The 22,741-nt window shown below is 44.0% G+C and overlaps 1 pseudogene; it reads left to right on the forward strand.

Annotated features, from left to right (window-relative positions):
• The first annotated feature begins 483 nt into the window (after nucleotides 1–483).
• On the forward strand, nucleotides 484–20,907 carry LOC136492160 (protein DMR6-LIKE OXYGENASE 1-like; annotated as a pseudogene).
• The last annotated feature ends 1,834 nt before the right edge of the window (nucleotides 20,908–22,741 follow it).

The raw sequence follows: 22,741 nt of genomic DNA on the forward strand, positions 1-22,741 counted from the left end.
AGCTAGACACGCTGATGGCGTCTAGTGTAAGTAAATTTTATTTCCCATGCTGGTTTGAAATGGATTAGTATACCATCTAACATCTTGTTTGGACATGTTGCAGGTGGAGTGAGAGTCGTATGATGGAGAGGGGGCACTTCCTTTTTAGTTGAGCAATGTTTGTGGGTTCGACGATGACTTCTATAGGATGAGGTGCCCTCTAATCTGCTTCTATGCTGTCGAGTTCCACCTACCAAATAGAGTTGCACGCCAATTTGGAGTGAGATAGCTTTGGCCTACGGCTCCGTTCTCGACTAGCGTTGACTTACACAAGTAAGCGTTTTGCTATTTCAAATGTCTCATGATGGTCCATTTCTATTAATATGGTGACATGTACATGGATTCAAGTAACGATGACATACGTGCATGTTGGATCATCAGAAGAACAGAAAGATTTTTGACTAGGAGAAGCACCACCAATCCTACATTGAGCAATGGGAGGAGATGCACAACAATGTGGATGAGAACAACGAGCCGCACAAGAACCGTGAGTTCAGGCGGTACCAAGCTTGGTACCAGCGTGCGACACATTGTAGGCTGAGGGTACAGTGGACAGAAGATGACTACGCCGACATTGAGTCCTCCAACGATGATGACACGGCGTACGGCCAATCTACTCGTGCAGGAAGGCTGGTGGAGGCAGGATCGATCATAGACAAAGTGGTAAGTCAATTGCCTTATTTTTCTACGTTAAGTTGCATACCAATACATTAGGCGTTCTTGGACCGACATTAGGAGTTATCTATTTTAGTTAGTGCCACCTTCGAGCTGTATCACCCTTATAATACGTTAGATTCTTGTACAAAAGAAAACAAAACCTATTGCTATCTGTTTAGAAGTATTATTACTGATAACTTTGTTGTAGGACAATACACTCAAATGCCCCGTTGAAGAGATTGAGCGCATTCGGCCGAGAGTCAGGGACGACTACATGCTTAGCTTCCTGGACGTAAGATTCAAAATATTCTTTGAAACATATTATTAATACGTTAGATTGTTTTAGTTAACATAATTTTGTATAATAGAGGCTGTCACATCGGCTACGCCGTGTGGCTGCTCATTGTGGTTGCAGGACAGACACGACGCAAGACATGTACGTTCCTTCCACAGGCAGAGGAGGCTTGGGTTCCTCTAGCCAAGCAACTACAGGGGACGGGGACGACGACGACGACGTGGACCAGAGGCACAAAGGAGCTTGGCCCCTCTCAGCTCTATGACGCTCCCTCGACTCAGCCTACATAGCCTCCAGGTACTAGGCGGTGCCATCCATGTGACCCTTACACTCTAGGTACGAGCGCTCTCAGTCACAAGGGTAAGGGCAAGAGTAGGAGGCAGTGAGGGTTGTGGTAGATGTTAGTATGCACTATTATGGATTTTATATTTACTTTCCTATAACTATTTGGGACTATATGGACATTGTGGACTATTTGGACTGTGCAGGACATGTTATGTTGGTTGTGATGTTCGTTGTGATTGCATTTTGCTCATTGGATTATTAAATGTTTGGAATATATAATGATGTCTATGTTTGTAACTATGGATGCTCCTAAAACAAGGGAAACTCTTGTGAATTTTTTCCATGAATCATTAATCATACTACACTACTAAAAGGCACAAATGTAGTACACAGATTAAATGTAAATTTATTAGAACGTGTATAGTCCAATCGTATCGTATAGATGCTTTGCAGATGAATCTAGGGTTACCAAGCAACAGTGAACGAATCTAGGCTTTTCAGACAATAAAAATAGACTTTTCAGATACAAGGACAGCAGCGATTTATCACTTCACTGACATAGTACTGGCATACAAGGAAGCACAATTCCACTCCATCTCCACCATCCATCTTATGACTGTTTGATCCAAGGGTTGAGGTGAAGAGGCATATGGATCGCTGACATGGCACATTGAGAGGCCTCCATTCCTCCTCTCAACCTATAAATAACCCATCACTTCCTCTCATTCACACACAAAACAAGGAAGAAGAGCATTACTCAGCATTTTCTTTCATTGTAGTACCAATGTCTGGAGGGTCATCCAGAGGGAGAGGAAAGGGGAAGGGAATAACCATTAGGTGGGAGGGTCCTCTTGGTCCTGATTTCTTTGAGGAAGCTCTTTATGAGAGGTTCCCAGTTGAGAGCAAAAGCGATTTTACCAAAGAGGCACCACTGAGAGGATACGATGAACGGAAAGAAGAGTGGCCAAAATGCATGCATGGTGAGGACTGCCTAGTGCAGATGTTCACCGAGAGAATAGATGGAGGTCGTCGTTTCTTCAAATGCCCGCGAGCATGGGTACTTGCTATTAGTATTTGTTTCTTCAATATGTTCCTCGTCTATACAACTCACATGACATACTTATTGCAGTCTTCCTTGGTCAAAGAAAACTATGGGTTCACTAGGTGGGTCGATCCTCGACCTATTTATCCGCATGCAGAGTACATCTACAACCTGCAAGACCATATATTCGATCTAGAAAAGGGAAGTTAGCAGCGGTTACAAGGACGACAGACAGGACGACAACAACAACGGTGCTGATTCACATGAGGCACTCTGCAATGATCCTTATTGCACCTGCCCTAATCACAGGAACAAGGGTCCTCCGCCGCCACCCCCACCACCACCACCACCAACAATGGGAGGCTACTTTGGAGAAGGTGCAACACAATTTGCTATGTGACCACACTACTAGGATGACTTTATCTTATTCACATAGCACATCTATGTGTTTGTTGTTTGGTTTAATTACCTAAGGCATGCTAGGTTTAGTCGAAGGAATTCTATACCCTAGTTCGGTACATGATCTCACATGCCATTTCATGTGTTTTGTGTGTTAAAAAGGCTTAAATCTAGTACACAGATTAAATGTAAATTTATTAGAACGTGTATAGTCTAATCGTATCGTACAGACTTGGGTTGGGACTCCCGACTTGGGTCGGGACTTGAAAGCTCTAGTTTGGTTTTGGTGAATTGATGAAACCCTAAGTGCTAACCTAGTTTATCAAGGTGATTATGAGATAGGTGGCACTACTCCAAGTGATGAAGAAATCATGAAGATCATGATGATGGTGATGCCATGGTGATGATCAAGCGCTTGGACTTGAAAAAAAGAAAGAGAAAAATAAAAGGCTCAAGGCAAAGGTATAAATGATAGGAGCCATTTTGTTTTGGTGATCAAGACACTTAGAGAGTGTGATTACATTTAGGTTCGATAGCCGTACTATTAAGAGGGGTGAAACTCATATCGAAATGCGGTTATCAAAGTGCCACTAGATGCTCTAACTCATTGCATATGCATTTAGGATCTAGTGGAGTGCTAACACCCTTGAAAATGTTTGTGAAAATATGCTAACACATGTGCACAAGGTGATACACTTGGTGGTTGGCTCATTTGAGCAAGGGTTAGAAACTTCACCGGTGGAGTGTCCGCCCGTAGAGTGCGGACAGTCTGATGGTGCCATCGGTGCTCTATATAGAAAAGACGGAGGTCATTGTAAGTGACCGGATGCTGGTCTCGGTTGGACCGGCGCATCCGGTTAGTGGTAGCAGAGGGCGTGCAGTTTTGGTCTCATGGCCGAATGCTGGTGCAAAAACTGACCGGACGCTCAGGGCCTGAGTCTGGTTAGTCTGACATATGATCATGTAGAGTGACCGAATGCTGGGTGTGTCTAGTCGAGCATGACCGGACACATCCGGCCGTGATTTCTCGCTTCTAGATGCTTACTAGAAACGACCGGATGTTGAGATCCAGCGTCCGATCACTTCGCAGCAGCGCGTCCGGTCATCACTTGACCATTGGGATCGGGCGCTTTGTATTTGAAGAGAGGGTACACGTGGCGTGCATCGCACGACCAGACGCTAGGGTCCTACGTCCGGTCGATATGACCGGAGCGTCCGGTCACTCCATGTTGTGCCCTGTGAAGGGGTACAACGGCTCTATTTCATGGGGACTTCTATTTAGGCCCCATGGCCGGCTCAAGCTCACTCTCTTGGCCATTTGCATTGACATAGCAACCTTGTGAGCTTACCCAAAGCCCTCCCACTCATCTCCATCATAGATTCAACATCTTTGTGAGATTGGGAGTGAATCCAAGTGCATTGCTTGAGTGTTTGCATCTAGAGGCACTTGGTGTTCGTGTTTCGCTGCGAGATTCATTTGTTACTCTTGGTGGTTGCCACCACCTAGATGGCTGGGAGCAGCGAGGATTCCCAAGCGGAGGTTGGTGATTGTCTCCGGCTCCGATCGTGGTGATTGTGAGGGGTTCTTGACCTTTCCCCAGTGGAGAGCCAAAAGGTACTCGAGTGGATTGCTCGTGGCTTGTGTGATCCTCATCTTGTGTTGGTTGTGCGGCACCCTATTGAGGGTTTGGCGTGTGATTCCAATTAGCGCGTGAACCTCCAAGTGAGTGAATCACCACAACGAGGACTAGCTTGCCGGCAAGCAAGTGAACCTCAGTAAAAAATCATTGTATTCATCATTTGATTCCGAGGTGATTGGTCTTCATTGGTATTCATTCTTGTGATTGATTGGTTCACTCCTCGACACGGCGGTATAAACATCTTGCTCACTCTCTTTACATTACCGCAAACTAGTTATCAAGCTCTTTAGTGTAGCTAGTTGTGAGAGCTTTGTTAGTTTGGTTAGTGTGGCTCTTTAGTTAGCCTTTGAGATCACACTAACTTAGTATAGTGACATAGCTATTGTGTGGATAGAAACTATACAAACTAGAATTGTGGTAGGTGGCTTGCAATTTTAGTAGGCTAGCGCAACACTTGCTTCGCCTCATAATTGTCTAACCGGTTTGCTAAGTGTTGTTGTAGAATTTTTTAATAGGCTATTCACCCCCCTCTAGCCATTAGGACCTTTCAGGACTTTCGACGACCACAATCACTGCACAGGCTATGTGACTGGGCATCAGGACTTCTGGCATGAGTCATGACTTTCGACTATCGGGAGTTCCGACTTACGTCGGGACTTCCGACACCAACAGTTACTGAAAAATATTCTACGTGCTCGTGGAGTGCTAGAGTGTCTCTATTTTGATTTTATTTTTATGCTTGAGCACTATATCTTCCTCAGACCAACTATGTTTGCATCCCTCTTTATAGTGCGGCGGATCCTAAACTCAAAAACAAAAATAAAACCATTGGAGAGCGCATAATGGGTAATAGCTGTGACATATCTCATTCAGATCACATTAGTCCCTAATTTGGATATCATCAATACACCAAAACCCACATAGGGGGCAAATGCACTTTCAAATCCTCAGTCTAAAACATATTGAGTAAGCAAATCATCATCCGAGTACCAATCCTCTACCACAACCTTGTTGTTGTGGCTAGGCTTACCTGCATTGCTCTGACCTGCCTGTCGCCTGTAGTAAGCGGCCTCTGCTTCATCTACGGCCTCTACAGCCTGAGTGAAGAACGCGTCGTCATCCTTCTCTACCTGCAAGCCCATCTCTGCTAGAGCGATGAGCTCACTTAGTCTACCAGTGTCATCCTCCGCCTCCTCCACCTATAAGCCCGCCTCTGCTAGAGCGATGAGCTCACTCAGTCTGCCAGTGTCGTCCTCATCCTTGTCCCCCTCATCTGACAACACAATCGGTGATTGAACGGTGCGACCAGCTCTCGATCTATGCTCATCTAACTTCTTTTCCTCATTCCTTGCACGAGCCACCTCTGTGGCATGTTCCTCGCTGTATCCAATCCCTACATGTATAAAATGCAATCAGTTAGCAACGCTATTATATTACATTTAAAATCAGGCAATGAAAAAAGGCTTTCAAGCACTCACTGGCACATAATGCAACAACATGCTCATTCAAGACCTGCATTTGTACTCTTGTCTCCTCCCTTGCCTCCTTCCTTGCCCTCTCCTCCTCTAATGTCATCCATCTCTCCAATCCCCATTTGTCAAGCCCAACATCGATCGGGTTATAAATACCACGCTGTCTAGCAAACTCACGCATCTTTTCTTTGTGATGTTTAACGAATAGGTTGACGTAGTCAGGTCCATATCCCCTCTTCCGTGCAATTACTTGCCTCCCCTTCAGTTCATCCAAGAACTTAGCTTGACCATCATAACATTCCCACCTGCATTTCCTAGTGCTCTATTCAAAAGAAATATTATATCATATATGTCTTAGCAAAAGAAACAAAATATGATTTTATGTTTACCACAAAAATAACCAACCTCATCATACTCAACCATATGGCTGCAATAATGGCCTATTCTAAGCTCCGAAGGGACTAGGCCATAGTTGGATTTAACACCACATTCGCACATGACAAGAGGTGCTTTGTAAATTACCCTTTCTTTCTTCTTTTCCTTAACCTTTCATGGTTCTTCCGGCCATTGGTTCTTAGGACCATACAACCACTCCTTGAAACAACACTTCGCCATTGAAAACACCTAAATAAGGTGACATTAGTACATGAACACATATAGCTCAACATTTCAACACATACACTTTGCACTTACTTCATGCTTGTTTGGACACACAAACTCCAATGTATTCTCAGGGTTTATCATAGCTCGATCTCTGCAATCGCACAGAGGAGGTTCCTCGAGTTGTCTAACTATGGCTAGGTGCTTCTCCTTAGCCATCATTGACAGAGGGTTAGGGTGGGGGGGTGGAACCCACCGCTTGAAGTGCTTACGTGGATGTCTCCCTCTAAACCAATCGTCGAAAAGGAGGTACCTAGGATCAAACTTGTCTGCACCATCGATCCACTGAAAGAAAAAACACCTCTCATGGTCCTACACAACGAGATTCCAACAAAATATTAGTAGCATACTTACACAAATAAAGAAAACAGATAGTGGAAACAATTTCTTACATTAAAACGGCTGCATGTGTAGAAGCACCGCGTCGCTGTGTCCGGATGTTTTGATTAAAAAACATGGGCCGGGAAACCACAGTCACAGTTAGGGACAGGGAGGTCAGGAGGGACAGGGGCTTCTTTGCTAGACACGTCGGGGTATAATTCTCGAGGACGACTCCATTTTCGCCAAAACTCCTCCCGAAACATTTCTTGCATCTAACAAAATGGATGTAATTTAACAAACATAAATCAAAACATCACAAATAAATGTCAATGAGAACCATAACTACAATACAACCAATTTCGTTCTAAGAACCGAAAGTAATTAACATTAAACTCTAAACCTAGGGTTTCCCATTTGATGCACAATAGTGAACCCATAACATAACTACATACGCCTAGGTTTGCTAGCTTTTCCATGCCTTGGCATCTTCCTATGGTTGTATAATACAAATATTGAGGGGTAGAATGAAACCCTAAGTAATGACGATTCTTAGGTTAAAAAATCCGACTAATATATACCGAATCGATGCGAAAAAAACTAGGAGGAGAGCGAGGATACCTTGCTCTCGAAGATCTACGGATCAAATCAAAGTTTTCAAGGTCCAATATGCTAATTCGTGAGGCAGGGCGAAGTGGGGAGAGAAAAAACCAGAGAGGGAGGAGAAAGAAAGGAAGAAGGCTCGAGCAGAAAGGTTGGGGCCGGGATTAAAACACAAGCTCACCGCCAGTCACCCTAGCGCCGAGCTCGGCGCCAAGATCTATGGCGTCGAGCTTGACGCTAGGGTGACTGGCGCCGAGCTCCCTACCATGTCACCTCTACGTGGATCTCGAGCCCAAGAGCTCGGCGTCAGGGACGCTGACGCTGAGACGTGTTAGCTCGGCGCCAGCATCGATGGCGCCGAGCTAAGGGTCTAGATTCTGAAATCTTTCCTCCAGGGGCGTATTTATAAAAAACTTTCAAAAAAAGGGCTAAAAATAAAAAAACGGCTAACATGTCAGGTGCCCGCACGCCGCCTGTGCACAAGTAGTCGGAGTGGGCTTTGGCCTTCGCGTCGAGTATGCGTGTGCCTCGCGCGCGGTCGCCTAATTCTTCGGCAGCTGTAACAAACTATGATAATGCTACAAAACATATGTTTAGAATCTTAAAAAAATTAGACACTCTATTCCACGCTCGCTCTAGCATCACGATCGGCTCAACAGGTCCATCTATGTTCTTTCTCCTCTATCTACTCCATCTACACTGTGACAGCCGACAGAAATCCTCAACTCCTTGCTTCGCTCGTCGTGGCTCACCGCGCCGTCCACCCACCCTAAGTCCCCATGCGACGACACCCCCATCCGGCGTCAAGCCGCACCACATTTGCTGCCGCGCCCACTCCGCCTTGTTGCACCGTGCCTGGTCCTCGCCCCTGTGTGCTGTGCCCCATCCGTCGCCACGTCGAGGTGCTGCCGACGCCAACGTTCCCCACCAGGAGGTCGTGGCCGTTGTTGACGCCGGTGCCGCCACGACGCTCGACCTCAGCTCGCGATATCAAGAGATCCAGAGTGGCTAGACCCAGAGCGGGCTTCTTTGGCTCCACCTCATGCTCCCTTCCTTCCTCGGATGTTGCAAGCGTATGTTTCAAGTGTTTTAGATGTTTTATATGCATGTTGCAAGTGTTTTATGTTGATGTTGCAAAAATAGATTGGGATATTGCATATGTTGTAATGGCTATACACGTATGTTGCAAGCGTTTGTTCCAAATGTTTCAGCTATTTCAGATGGATGTTGCACGTGTGTTTATCTGCGTGTTGCATATGTTTCACACTTATGTTGCAAGTGTTTCATCCGGATGTTGCATATATTTTCACACATATGTTGAAAGTGTTTTTCATCTAGATGTTGCATATGTTTTGCAATGTCTACACACGTCTTTCCCTCGTGTTTCAAACGTATGTTGTAAGTGTTTCAACTGTTTCGAACGTATATTGTAAATGTTTCCTGATCTGGTGTTGCACATGTTGCAGTGGATCCCATCTATAGCAGCCGCCTGCTGCAGTTGACGGGCCTGCCTGTATGCGTGTGGGTGTGGAGGGGGCGTGAGCGGTAGACGCGCGAAACCGTACGAGCGCAGATCGAGACAAAAGCGGGCACAGGACACGGAGCGGGCACAGGCACAGACTATGCAAGTACTAAAGGTGATGACCATTATATGGGAGGTATATTGGAGTTAGCCGTTTAAAAAGGTTTGAGAATAGAAGATGGGTCGAGTAATTTTACACTCATCGGAGCCCTCCGGACTCTGGTGTGCACCTGGGCAGGTGGCACCAAAGCTTTCGTACAATGCTTAATTTCGTCTGGTTGTTTTCACCGCGTGCACGTTATCTTCCTGTGGCACCGGAGCTTAGTAACACTGTAACACTGACTGACAAGCGGTGATAAAGTTTGAAAGAGCTCATCGGAGCTCTCTAGCGGTGCACCAAAGAGTTAGTCTAGAGAGTTCAAGGAAGCTGTCGAGGGCACACCAGAACTATCCGATGGTGCATTGGAGTACAACATCTAGTGTTTTTAATTGTTAAAATTACCGTTAGAAAGCTCTATGCTCCCAGTGCACTCATAGACATATGACAACAACGACAAATGGGGAAGCGATTGTGTCTATCTAAATGTTATCAGTCAAGTCACAAACATTTTGTTCGAGAGTTTGTGAAGTCTGAACACATCATAGTCATGATGATGTTCCTTGAGAAGACTCTGCTGCTATAAAGTTTAACCACATGATGCAATTTGTTAATATAGAATCAGAATTAGAATTATATTTTATATTTGAAATTTCACGTGCATGTCTTGATGGTTAAGTAAGACGTTGTTGTTGAGAAAACATTATTTGCAATTTACACATCTAGTTATTTACGGTACGGTCTGCAAGGATTTGTCTTGGCTTGCATAATCCTCTGTTTCATATTTGGCCTATTTTAGATTTTAGAAGACCATATAAGGTTCAAATAATTCTGAGGAAGGAACAAAAAAACGTAGATCATGATTTTACAAAAAAATATAAATCTGTTTTCATATTTTCTTAGTTAAAACAAAATTTTATGATTTTTTTATTATTAAATTTGATTTAAGTATTATAGATGCATAGAAAAATATTTGGATATTTTTTGTTGAAGTATTTTTATTTTTTTGGTAAAATCTAATTGACCCTCTTGAACTACCACGAAAGTCAGATTATCACTTTTGTGGCTAACATGGTGCCATGTAATCCCTCTCCTGTTTCCTTTTCTATATTTTAATGTAGAAATGGGATCAGATTTGAAAAGCCAAAATTGAAAATGAAATCGAGATTACAAACCTACGGAGATGAAATACGGAAGGAGCTAGAAAATTAAGTTAGGATCACATGATCTAATATTCTCAAATATGCATGTATAAGATAACACAATAATATACACCTATGAAGTTCGGCAAATATTTACTTGCAAGCCATACGTGTTTACACATTAACATGCATAATCGGTGATGATAAAGTATATTAATAACATAACAAAGAAACATGTAATTGTTGGACATATCTCATAGATTAAAAACGAGATTAAAACATGATAAATATGGGTTTGTAGGATGAAAACAGGATCCTAGGAAAATAGATAAGAAACCTCCTGGCGCGGGTGAAACACAAGAGAGAATGGGATGCGACAGAGCTTTTTTTTTCTGTTCCGTTTTCATCTCTAATCGTAATGCAAGCAAGCTTAGTGTGGAATCAAGAGTCATCTCTTCCCTGCTCACCTTTTTCTCTTTCTTCCATGTAAACAAAATGCTAAGCTGTATCTATATATAAGCTAGCTCAGATTTTTTTTGAGGAAAATAAGCTAGCTCAGATGGTATTGTTGGGATCTCTCGGGCTCTATTGCCTGAGGCCCAGTTACACACATTCTCTTCTTTTTTTAATTGTGGGCTGGGCACCTAGTCTGTCTTCCTCTTCCATGCGAATGTCTTCTGTTCTGTCTGCCCCATTATAAAATGGGCTGGAGTTGGTTCGTTTTCAAAACCCACCAGAGAACTGGGCTTTGTTGCCGTCACTATTCCTTCCCTCTCGTAGTTGGGTTAGAATCACCCGGTGGCCCAGTCGACATGCTTCTGGTGAGAACGGGGAAAATGCGGCCGCCGGCCAGTGGCCCACCGGTGGTCACCAAGTATTTATTTCCTTGATATATGACATATACAGATATACTTTTGCTTTCAAATCTCAACGAAACGAATATCGTGTTTTCTAGAGCGTTGGGGTCGGCAGCCAGAGTTGTCAAGTTCAATAGCATTGGTACCGTACAAGCACAAAACATTAACATCAATTTCACTAAAAATTTATTTGGCCCGCAGCACACACCAGTCACGTTGGCATTTTGATCTGTTTATTGGTTTTGCATAAATATATATTTCTTTAGAGAGCATGAAAACCTCGAGAAAGGCACTCCATTGTTCGGTGGGTATGTCGTCATGAAAGGGAAAGAAAAAGGCAGTGTGACAACTAAATATTCATTCAAATAGAATTTCGTGCGTCCATAGTGCGAAGTGGATGGTCCCGCCGTACATTCTAGTCCCTCCGAGATGGTGTATTTTTATAAAGAAAAGTCATAAAATTTAGATTTTAACTTTTGTTTTCTTTTACATTATTATGTTGTCAGTTGCTAAAAAAGTACATATCTTAAAGACAGTTTAAGTACAAATCTATTGATACAAGTTTTAATTATGTCCTAAATTTACATATAATTTTGACTAATTGTTTGTTCCAAACTTGTAATTTAAGTTTTTTCCTTCTCTTATCAAACTACGGTTATCAATCCTACATAGAGAGACTAGGATATTTTATAAGACATGCACCTATTTAAAGAGTCAAAGCATTTGCAAGTTTAAACCTACAGTTGGTCTCAAGTGATATATAAGTCGGTTATTCCTTTCGGACTGCAGATATGACGTTTTGGGCAAGGTCTAAGCTAAACTTTTAAAGTTTTGAGTAAAAATATTTTAAATAATATTTTACAAACTCGGAGCTCATATGCATAAATTTGTCTTGAAGTATTTTAGAAAAGCACAAATTAATTAAGATGTTTATTTATATCCTAATAGAAAATAGTGGTCAAAGCTACACTTTGGAGATTGTGTCATTGTCCAAAACATCAATTAATTATTTGAAAAATGAAGGGAGTATATGTTTATACCATAGGATTTATATATACAATATTTTATTAGAGTTGAAATCAAGAATTTAAAATCCAGTTTTATAGACATGACGAGTCCAAATCATGCTTTATATTCTGAAATATTGAGGGAGTATATATCCACAAATTGCAACTTTGCAAGCTTGAATGAAGAATGGCTACACCAAAATGATTTGCTAAAGCAAGTCCTCACAGAATCAACTTAGGCCCTGTTGGTTCTGCAACCACGAATGCGTGACCGCGTTTAAACCAAGGGGGAATTTCCTGTGTGCCATTAAAAAATATCGCAATGCCCTGTGTGTCTCTGAAAAAGTTCAGCGGTCTTCAGCGCCACTGCTCCAACTTTTTTCGTGCCCTCCATGCCACTTCCGTCAGTTTGGGCTCTAACGCCGTCAAACTGCAGGTGTGAAAAGACGAAAATGCCCTTAAGTGTAAATATGTCATTAATTTTTTTCAGCATCTTAACGACTTCAAATGAAAAAAACCCAAAACTAGAAACTTGTAGATCTCGTCGAGATCTATAATTTTCATATAAAAATTATTTTTATTTAATTTCACAAAAAAAATATTATGATTTTTCTAAGATATATTAATCATATCAAATCATATTTTTTTTGCGGAATTAAATGAAAATATTTTTTATATAAAAATTATAGATCTCGACGAGATCTACAACTTTCTAGTTTTGAGTTTTTTCATTTGAAGTCGTTAAGATGCTCAAAAAAATTAATGACATATTTACACTTAAGGACATTTTCGTCTTTTCACACCTGCAATTTGACGGCGTTATACCCCAAACTGACAGAAGTGGCATGGAGGGCACGAAAAAGTTGGAGCAGTGGCGCTGAAGACCGTTGAACTTTTTCAGAGGCACACAGGACATTACGATATTTTTAATGGCATACAGGGAATTGTCTCTTAAACCAACGTGTCTCCGAGGCCGCGTTTCGGGAACGCCCGTCCGCGTTCATTTTCAAACCGTTTGGCGTGATTATTGGCTTGTGCGGGTCACCGACGCGCTTATACATGGCACCAAACAAGGCCTTATACAAAGTTCAATATGAGAAAATGTAAATTATGTAAAGACGAACGCCACTGAGGAAAGGTATCAAATGATGGCTTTCTTAGTTTAGCATGAGAATATGCTTATTACTACAAATTTCATATAATGCAAAACGTTGTATACAAATAAAAGTCAGTGAAAGAGGAAGGCACGAAAAAATGTTTTTTTGGTAATGACTTATTTACGGACGACTATTTTCTAGAGAGACCACATCACCTCCCAAACTCACGTGCCCGCCCGCACACGTCTCTCTCTCCAACACCCGACGAGCTCCTCCTCGTTTTCCCGCTCCTCTAGAATTTGCGAGTTAGGGTTCCGACGAGCTCTCCCTCTCATCTTCCCCAACTCCGATGGGCTTAGAAAGGAAGGTTTGGGGGGATGAAGGCAGTGGAGATGGCCGGCGAGCAGTTTAGGGACCCTGGTGGTGGGGGAGGGTCGAGCCAGGTCGGGGCCGCCAAGCTTTGGTTAAGCCCTAGCGCGCCCAGCGGTCACGGGAGGGCCGGGGGCAGCGACAGGGGCGAGGTTCGCTAGAGATAAAGAAGACGTCGGAGAGGGAAAAAGACACCGGGCGTGAGAGATAGAGCGTGCGAGAGAGAGAGAGAGAGAGAGAGAGAGAGAGAGAGAGAGAGAGAGAGAGAGAGTGCGGGCTGGCGGGAGCGGCCGGCCATGCATTAGATGTGTCCTCTTTTTTTTACTTTACTACTATTCTGTTGAACTACTTGGCAAGCCAAACTTACTTGTACCACTTTCAAGTCTTCCAACTTAACGTACAAATTTAAAGATAAACATAGTCAAAATTTTAAACAATTGCCTCAAGACAGCTCAGAACATCACTTATTTTTAATGGAGGTAGCAACTAAATTGTAATGTATAGTTCTCATCCATTTTAAGAAAGAAAATACTGGGGTCAGGGCGCCTGATCGTTCGGACGTCCCTGTTGCCGTGGGCCATGACGGTACGAGATGCCTCCTCCGATTGGCTATTTGATAAAAAAACATTTGACTATCTTCTTCACCCATGGGTCTCCAGAAACGTCATTCCCCAATCCCCACTCACCGCAGAATTCCAATTCCACGCTCCACTGTGACCGTTCTCCCGCGATGCTCTCGACTGCGGCTAGCCGGCCGCCATCCTCCATCTCCACCTCAACTAAGCACCGCCGGACTACCTTCCTCCCTCTCCACCTCAGTTCCTCAACCATCGCGTAGCTGCAGTTCGTCGCGCTTGCCCGACTACTTCTGTCCCTCTCCGACGGCACCCCGGGCCAGGAGCGGTGACTAATCGGCCTCTGCCTCTCTTCCTCTCCAATGAGCTTGGTCCGCATCCTCCCTTGACGATGGCATGTAGCGATGTAGACGAGATCGGGCGGGGGGAGGGTCGCCCACCTCCACTGGCGCTGGTGGTGCCGTCGCACGCCTCAAGTCGGTCCCCACCGAGCCAAGGGCACCCATGAAGCGTGGCCTGTGCTGGTGGTGGTCGCGTGCTACTGCTCTGCACCGGCTCCTACTCCGAGGTTGGAATCAACTGGCCCTGGCCTCTCTCATCCCCTATGTTGCAAATGTATGTTTAAAGTGTTCCAGATGTTAACAGAGGCATGTTGGGAGTGTTTCAGACGTATTTTTAACACTTTTTGTAAACTAATTTTAAATCTAACACTGTTTTTTTCTTCAAAACTAACACTTTTGGCCGCGCCTATTGCCATGGTGTGGCGAAACGCCTGTGCCGCGCCATGCATGGTGGCGCGGCGGGAGGATGATGTGGCGAAGACCGGGGGCGCTGAGCGGTGACATGGCAGGGTCTACCGCGCCACCGACCTTGGCATGGCAGTGACGCGCCCTGACCCGTGGCGCGGTAGAGCCGGCTAAAAGGCCCGTGGCCCAGTCCCTCCTGCCTGCCGCGTCCACGCCCCTACCTGCCGTGCCCTCCCGCCGCCTCGCCTGCCCGCCGCTTGGAGAAGACTATTTTTAAGTTTTATTATGTTGTTACCAAAATATTTTGAATAATAAAGATGAAATTAGAGAAGACTATTTCAAAAAAATGTAGGCGTGAGAGATTTGGTAAGTCTAATCTAGTCTAATGAATTTAGTTTGACATGTTTTAGTAGCAATTAAAATTATAGCTTGTCAAATTTTTAACATGATAAATTTTGGAATCGCACCCATCGTACCTTCTCTGTCTCCCATTCTTTCCGTCTCTCCCAAGAGAGGAACGGGCGAATAGGCACAAGGTCATCTTCCTCTTCGCAAAAATCACTATAAGGTCTCCTTGTCCTTTGGTGTATCCTAGGGGTGACTACTAGCAATTTCTTCTCTAGGTAGTGTTTGGTTTGGATGGGACAAGGTCGGCGCGTGAGGAAGAAGAGGAGCGCAGCGAAGAACCAGACCAGTGCAGGCGCCGCATCCACCCGCCTGCCCCCCCCCCCCCCCGCATCCTCCTGCCACTCTCAAGTGCTGTCGGTGCCCGACCCTCCGTTGCCGCCTCCCTCCCTCCTCGGCCTGCTGTCGGTGCTGTAAACAACTACAAGTGCTGCCGCGACGCATTGAAACGAATATGAAGCAAATAAATGGAGTCTGTGCGTAAGTTGACAAGTTGCCACATAACATTTTCATTGGTTCACGAGTCTGCAAGTTTCGGACGACAATATTTGTTCGACATAAGTTCGACATAACTAACTAACTCTTAGGAGTGTAAGGATCCCTCGGACGCCTTTGTCTCTTTGGATTTGTAGGCAACACATTGGGAGTAGTAGCCAACGTCGGTGTGGTCGCGTTGTCGGTGCATACGGCTCATACTCTGCAAGTATATGATATGCATGATTACTTATAATCTTTATGATCGTTAGTTCATGGAGCCTACGTATTTAAAGAGACTACCTTTGTTATTACCTGTGAGGCTCCTTGGGTACCAAGCGGGGCACCACCTAGATGAGACATGCCGATCTTGTCCTACGGCCAATCGTCCCACTGGTGGTGCTGTCCACGGAAGCCCGGGGGTCGTCGTCGTCGTAGTCGTAGTCCTCATCGTCCTCGTTTGCAGGGTCCTTCCTAGCGCTATGATGTGGTGGTGTACGCACTACGGAAGTGGCACCTATCATAGGCTGAAAAGAGCCGGCTGGTGTCCTCAAAGAGCCAGAAGACGTGCCACCCGACCGCGCCAGGACTACCGGTTCCACCCAAGGAGTGCCCATGCAGCTCAGCTTCTGAGCTAGCTTCTTGTAGCTCTGCTTCACCTTCTGCATAAATAGACGTTAAAGTTAGTGCATTTTCCAAACGCATATACACTAAAGAAACATTTTTGGAACAGAAAAGTTTATGTTTACCTCCACAAAAGCCTCGAGAACTGCCTGGCCCCTGCTCTCTAGACTCGTGAAGCCAAAACACTGCTTCGTTGGACAGCCTTGACAATTGTGTCGACTGGGTACAGAAACGTGGTTGGACAGTTTTAGTACACATACTTAATACCAAATGGATAACAAATTGTACCATTCGAGTATCTTACCACGTATCTTTGAAGCGGGGCTCTCTATAGTTGTGTGTCGTCCCTAGTGGCAACATCGTACACATCTTTGATCATATCTTCCTCATCGTCCTCGTCTATCGCCTCCTTAGTGTATGAGGGCTTGATATGTATCCTCGTAGACCTATGAAGCCACAGCAGGTATTTGTCGAAGGTGTGCTGGTCAGTGTGGGGGACCCGCATCGATCGGCTGCCGGTCCCTATTCTGCCACAACTGGATGTATGCGTTGTGTGTCACACGTCAATCCTTGGTCTTGTACCTCTTCTTGCGGTCATAGCTACAACAAAATGATTGTTAGTTGTACCATACACACCTCTGAATTGTAGCTTTGTTATTAATCGATAACGCACCCATGCAATTCTTGGTTGGTGGAGTAAAGCGGTGGTGGGTAGCCTGTCATTCTTCCAAACTGCCTGCAAACCCTGATGGGCAAGTGAATCTCGACCACGTGGAAGAAAATAAGAGGGACTGTTGCAGCGATACTTGTCTGACTCATCCCTAGTGAAAGGACTCAGATAGTACTCGAGCTCTGGAGCATCCCAAGGACACCAATGCACCTAAACATTTCGTAATTGAGTTAGGTTGTGATATAGTATACATTGAACAAGACACATGTATGATAGTAAAGAGTGCTGTAACCTGGTGCTGTGTTAGGACATCGAGACCGTTCGTGTATTCCCTGTACTTGCGCCTCGCATTCCCTCTAACTAACTCTGCTTGCGCCCAGATATACAGAGCTATAGGGAGTGTATCCTGCCCGTTCCATTGCTACATTGAACACGATAATGAATTAGCCATTAATATTTTCATCATATGTAACTTCCTCGAAGAATATAGTGAACCGAAGTACTTACCGGCAAACCAGTAGCAAGGGGCCTCCCAACGGGCCATTGTTCCCAACACCAAACCTGGAGTAGGTAGGAGTAACCCTAAGGTTCGCATACCCTAAGGTGCGACGGCAGGCAACACATAGCTGTCGATACGTCCATGCCTAGACTGCGCTGCCCAGCTATACGCCGCTATGTTCTCCCACGGCTGGCGTAGTATGTCAAGAAAGATCCAACTGATGGTGTTACTTGAGGCGTCTAGGAAGAGGAAAGCACCAAGGAAGTGCCAGAGCCATACTCTAGCGAATCTGTCGATCTGAACCTCATCAGCCCTGTGGGTCCAAATAATCAAAGCGCTCTGTGATCCACGACGACGAAACACCGGAACTTTTTCTGAAATTCACCAAAGAAAATGAGACCCGATGGATGCAGGAAAGCAATGCAAGTATTAAATAGGCTTTGAATAGCTCACTTATTTTTCTTGGAAACCTCGTCGTCTGGTGGAAGAAAACCAGTGAACTGAGCCACTAGCTCCCTCCAGTGATCGTTGTCAACTACACCTGTAACTGAAAGTCCCCCCAACCGAAGGCCGAAGATAGCCTTCAGGTCCTGCATGGTCAAGGTCATCTCGCCGCAAGGTAGGTGGAACGTGTAGGGTCTCTGGCCTCCACCTGTTATAAGAATAGAATGACTGTTAGTTGCCTCAAATTTGTTATAAGAATGTTTACGTACAACGAAGGCCTCGCACCTATCTACAGCCGCAGTAAGTAGTGCTGGGTTAAGGGGCGAAAGACCGTAGTTGACAACACGGATAAGCTCGAGGAAGCCAGCACGCCATATGTACGACGCGTAACGCTCGTCCCACTGGTGCGTCCCTGATGTGCGTGCGGGGCCTCAAAGGAGGCAAGGCCACCTCTGCGTCGGTGTCACTCAAGATGTGTGCTCGGTGCGGCTCGTCGTACTCCACCTCAAGAAGGGGGTACAACGGGTGCTGCGTGGGAGGGGCCATCCTGTTGCAAATTGATAAACAAAATGTTAGAGTATTCAAATTAACAATATTCAAATTAACATTATGTAGCATTGCAAAATTTGAATTACTTATTATGCAATAGGAACACAATATGAAAGCACATGTGTATATTCAAAGTAACATTAACATACATATTAAACAACTTCACTAGAAAAATAAACAACTTCTATGTATTCAAACGGACACAAACGTTATTAAAGCTAGGAGGTTCATCAAACCATTCTAAATCGCCGTATCACGCACTACTGAGTACTGACACTTGAAAACTAGTATCTATACTGACAACCTTTACTACTATAAACTAACTAAATAATAAATACATAATCAATCCCTAAACCCAAAGGCCTAACTAACAGTAACCTAAACCCTAACTACCTAACCAAACCTTAACTATATTACAACACACAACCTAAACCCTAAAAACTACCTACCTAAATAAACAAATTCACTAACCTAATGGCGCAAAAAAAATTCACTAACCTAACTATACTAAATCACTAAGCCTAACTATACTAAATCACTAACCCTAACTAAAATAACATTCATAATTACAAGAAATCGAGAGAGAGCTACCTTGATATGAGTCGAAGGAGAGGAGGCGGCGCTGGCAAGCGAGGCGGCGGCGGCTGGCGCAGGCGAGGAGGTGCTGGGCTGGCAGGCGGGGGCGCAGGCAGGGGGTGGGTGGGCGGGGACGCAGGCGAGGCGAGGCAAGGCGGCCCTGGGAGGGCGGGTGCGCAGACGGCGGTGGCGTTTGAGGGCGAGGGCGGGCGCAGTGGGGCGTCGCGCGGGCTTTTAATTGGGCCTTGCCGCGCCACCAGCGATGGCGTGTCACAGCAGCGCCAAGATGGGTGGCGCGGCAGACCCTGCCACGACGACGCCATGTCATCCTCCAGCCACGCCAGGCCGCGCTATGGCAATATAGGTGCGGCCAAAAGTGTTAGTTTTGAAAAAAAACAGTGTTAGATTTAAAATTAGTTTACAAAATATGTTAAAAATAAAAAAAATTCCCGTCCTTCAGGTGACCATCCATTCTCAACCCGTCTTTCTCTCTGAATTTGTGTTTTCTCGATCTGCAGTGCAGCTGACTTTACGGCTTTCTGATTTTTCTCTGCAAAAATGGTGTCTTTGGTCCGTCCGGTTCCAAATCAACTTGACATGTTAATTTGTCAAACTCAAAATTTTCTTTTCAACAAAAGGAAGGACTTGTCAAACTGAAACTTGAAATCAGTACATGCTCGACGTTGACCATTCCTGAATTGAAAGCATGAAAAAGACAAACAACTGAACTACTGTGACAGAAAGTCGACCCTGCTGTTGTTATTCCATTCACCGAAAATACAGCTCGACGCATGCGCAACATGGCAAAATTGATAAGTCGTACTGGTGGTTGTTTGACACTTTGACAGGCAAGTGGTGGGCACCTACGCGACGGAAGCGAGGGCGCTGGCGCTGAGGCTGCTGGAGGCCATATCGGAGAGCCTGGGCCTGGAGCGGAGCCACATGGTGGCGGCCATGGGGAGGCACGCGCAGCACATGGCGGTGAACTACGACCCGCCGTGCCCGCAGCCGGAGCTCACCTACGGGCTGCTGGGCCACAAGGACCCCAATGCCATCACGCTGCTGCTCCAGGACGGCGTCTCCGGCCTCCAGGTGCAGCGTGGCGGGCGATGGGAATATAACACACAACACTTCAATTCACTCTGCAAGTTATTGCAACTGCTGGTTCTTGTTGCCGGTGTAAGACGATGGTAATCTGGACGTGCTGAACTAACAAATTCATTCGGCTATTGTATTGGAATTGGATGCAGGCACTGAGCAACGACCGATACAAGAGCGTGCTCCACCGCGTGATCGTCAACAGCGAGAGCGAGAGGATCTCGGTGCCGACGTTTTACTGGCCGACGCGCTGGCGGACGACGGCCACCCTCTGGCCTACCGCCCATTCACTTACCAGGAGTACTACGACGAGTTCTGGAACATGGGCCTCCAGTCGGCCAGCTGCCTCGACCGGTTTAGGCCGGAGGATCCATAGAGTGAACATCAACAACGCCGGCCACGAGCACCAGGAAAAAAAAAAGACTATGCAAAACATTGTTTTCTGTGGTTGTCTATAACTATAATATCAACATCATTAAATTCTGAAATAATTCTAGAAAAATTCAAACCTCGAGGACTTGAACCTAGATAGATAAGTTTCACCACAAGAAATAGTGTTGTCTTTGATATAAGTAACTAAAATCCTACTCATATTTATATAAATAAATATATATGATGCGACTAATAGATTGCTAATACAAATACTATATGTTAGGTCGATGACAAGAAAGTAATTTTAGAAACATTATCAAAATATATTTCCTACACCTTTGCTATATAATACTTTCAAAATTTTTGTCAAAATTGCTTTAGCACAAAAAACAGTAGCCTTATCTGCATTGTATAAGTAAAATATAAGTAAAGGAAAACACATTGTATTCGTAGACAGAGGGATTATCTATTATGCCATTGTAAGATTTTTGTAAATAAACCATGTGCAATGCGAAAATATAGTTAGAATAATTGTCACTAAGTTGTACTCCATTGGTCCACATGTTTCGTGTTTTCAGGGCAAATTAAGCAGTAAGGGAAATGTCATTCATGCACCTTTTATTTATAAAAGCAAACGATATATATAGCTTTTACTGGTGCAACTACAAGCCTTAGATGGCATGGTTTAAGGCTTAGGTTCTCATTGGACTATTAGCCAATTAGTATAACCTAGCTACTAGGCTAATTGGAACAACATCTAATGGTAATGCTTAGACGGCAGAAATATTTAGGGCATGTTTAGATCCCATGTTGTTAGTTACTAAAATTAGTTCCGGTCGATCCAAATACTCTAGGTAATAGCCTAACTAATATCTTAAAATGGAATATTTTTTTGAGGAATCATGATGGTCAAGAAGCCCCTAATGTTTAAGCATAAATATTAATAAATGTTTAAGTCTAGAGGAAAACAAAGGAGGAATTCAAGAGACAAAGAAAGAAAATATAAAAATGAAAGAAAGAAAATGGGGGAAAGTTACAAAAGATTTTCTACCCATGAACTTGATGTGGAGCTACTTTGTTCGTTGTTCTTTGCAACAATGTATGCAGTTCAGAAGTGAAAGTTCTCTTGGCGTCGTTGTGCTTCGTTGAAACCTTTTGAATATTAAGTTGTTTCTTGCCATCCAAATAGAGAATGAAAACATTGATTAATAAAGGGACATTAAATTGTTGCCTAAAATCTTCCACTACTTGAAGAATTCATCTGATAGTTGAAGTCGATAAGGCTCCAACAACTTTTTTTTTGCAAAAGGAGAGGAAGCAAAGAGGTGCTTCATAGTTTTGTTTAGTCCTTTTTTGGCAAATAAGACAACTGATGTCATCGATTTACTTGTAATTCTTTCTTCTGAGAATGTTTCTAGTACTCGGTCTATCTTTTAAAAGAAGTAAGGAAAACCTTTTTGCTTTCATTGACATGAAGAATTCCATAACCGTTTAAAAGCAACATGGATAGAGCAATGTCCTATGTGAACTTTGTATGCCTTGGAAGAAGCAAAATTGTTGGAACTCCAAATATATGGCCAACATGGATTTTGAGAGAGAATTAAGCTCCTTAGAATTTATTCGAAATGCTACAATTGTTGGAAGGACCTCTACTAAAAGTGGGAGGTTGAAGAGATCAATTATTGCTAAAGCCATATGAGCCTTTGCAAGAGATATTGATTTGTTCTTTGCAGCGGAAAAGGTTCTGGAAATTACAGTTTCTAGACTTGGCCACCCCAGATCAACCCAAAGAAAACAACTTTTACCGTCTGAAACAATCACACTGGCCATACTTTTTAATTTATCTAGAGGCTTAAGGTTATCATGTCATCAAAATGATCCTTTCTTCACATGATTTGCTGGGAGCTTACCATTTGTGTAATATTTTTCCCAAATTAATTGCACCCAAGGAATGTCTTGCCTATTGAATATTTTGTGAAGATTTTTCAATTGTAAAGCTTCATTTCGAGTTTTTAGTTTTAACACACCAAGACCTTCATATTTTGGGTGACAAACCATTTCCAAGACAACTTTATTAGGAGATTTCCTGTCAATTTGCTTCTGTATCTCTCCAAAGACAATGCATTTTGTATTTATCAATGCTTAATCACTATTGCTGGCAAGGTAAGAATGCACATATAAAAGGTGGGCAACGAAGAGAACACCGAG

This window comes from Miscanthus floridulus, chromosome 11, assembly GCF_019320115.1.
Source record: "Miscanthus floridulus cultivar M001 chromosome 11, ASM1932011v1, whole genome shotgun sequence".
Classification (NCBI taxonomy): domain Eukaryota; kingdom Viridiplantae; phylum Streptophyta; class Magnoliopsida; order Poales; family Poaceae; genus Miscanthus; species Miscanthus floridulus.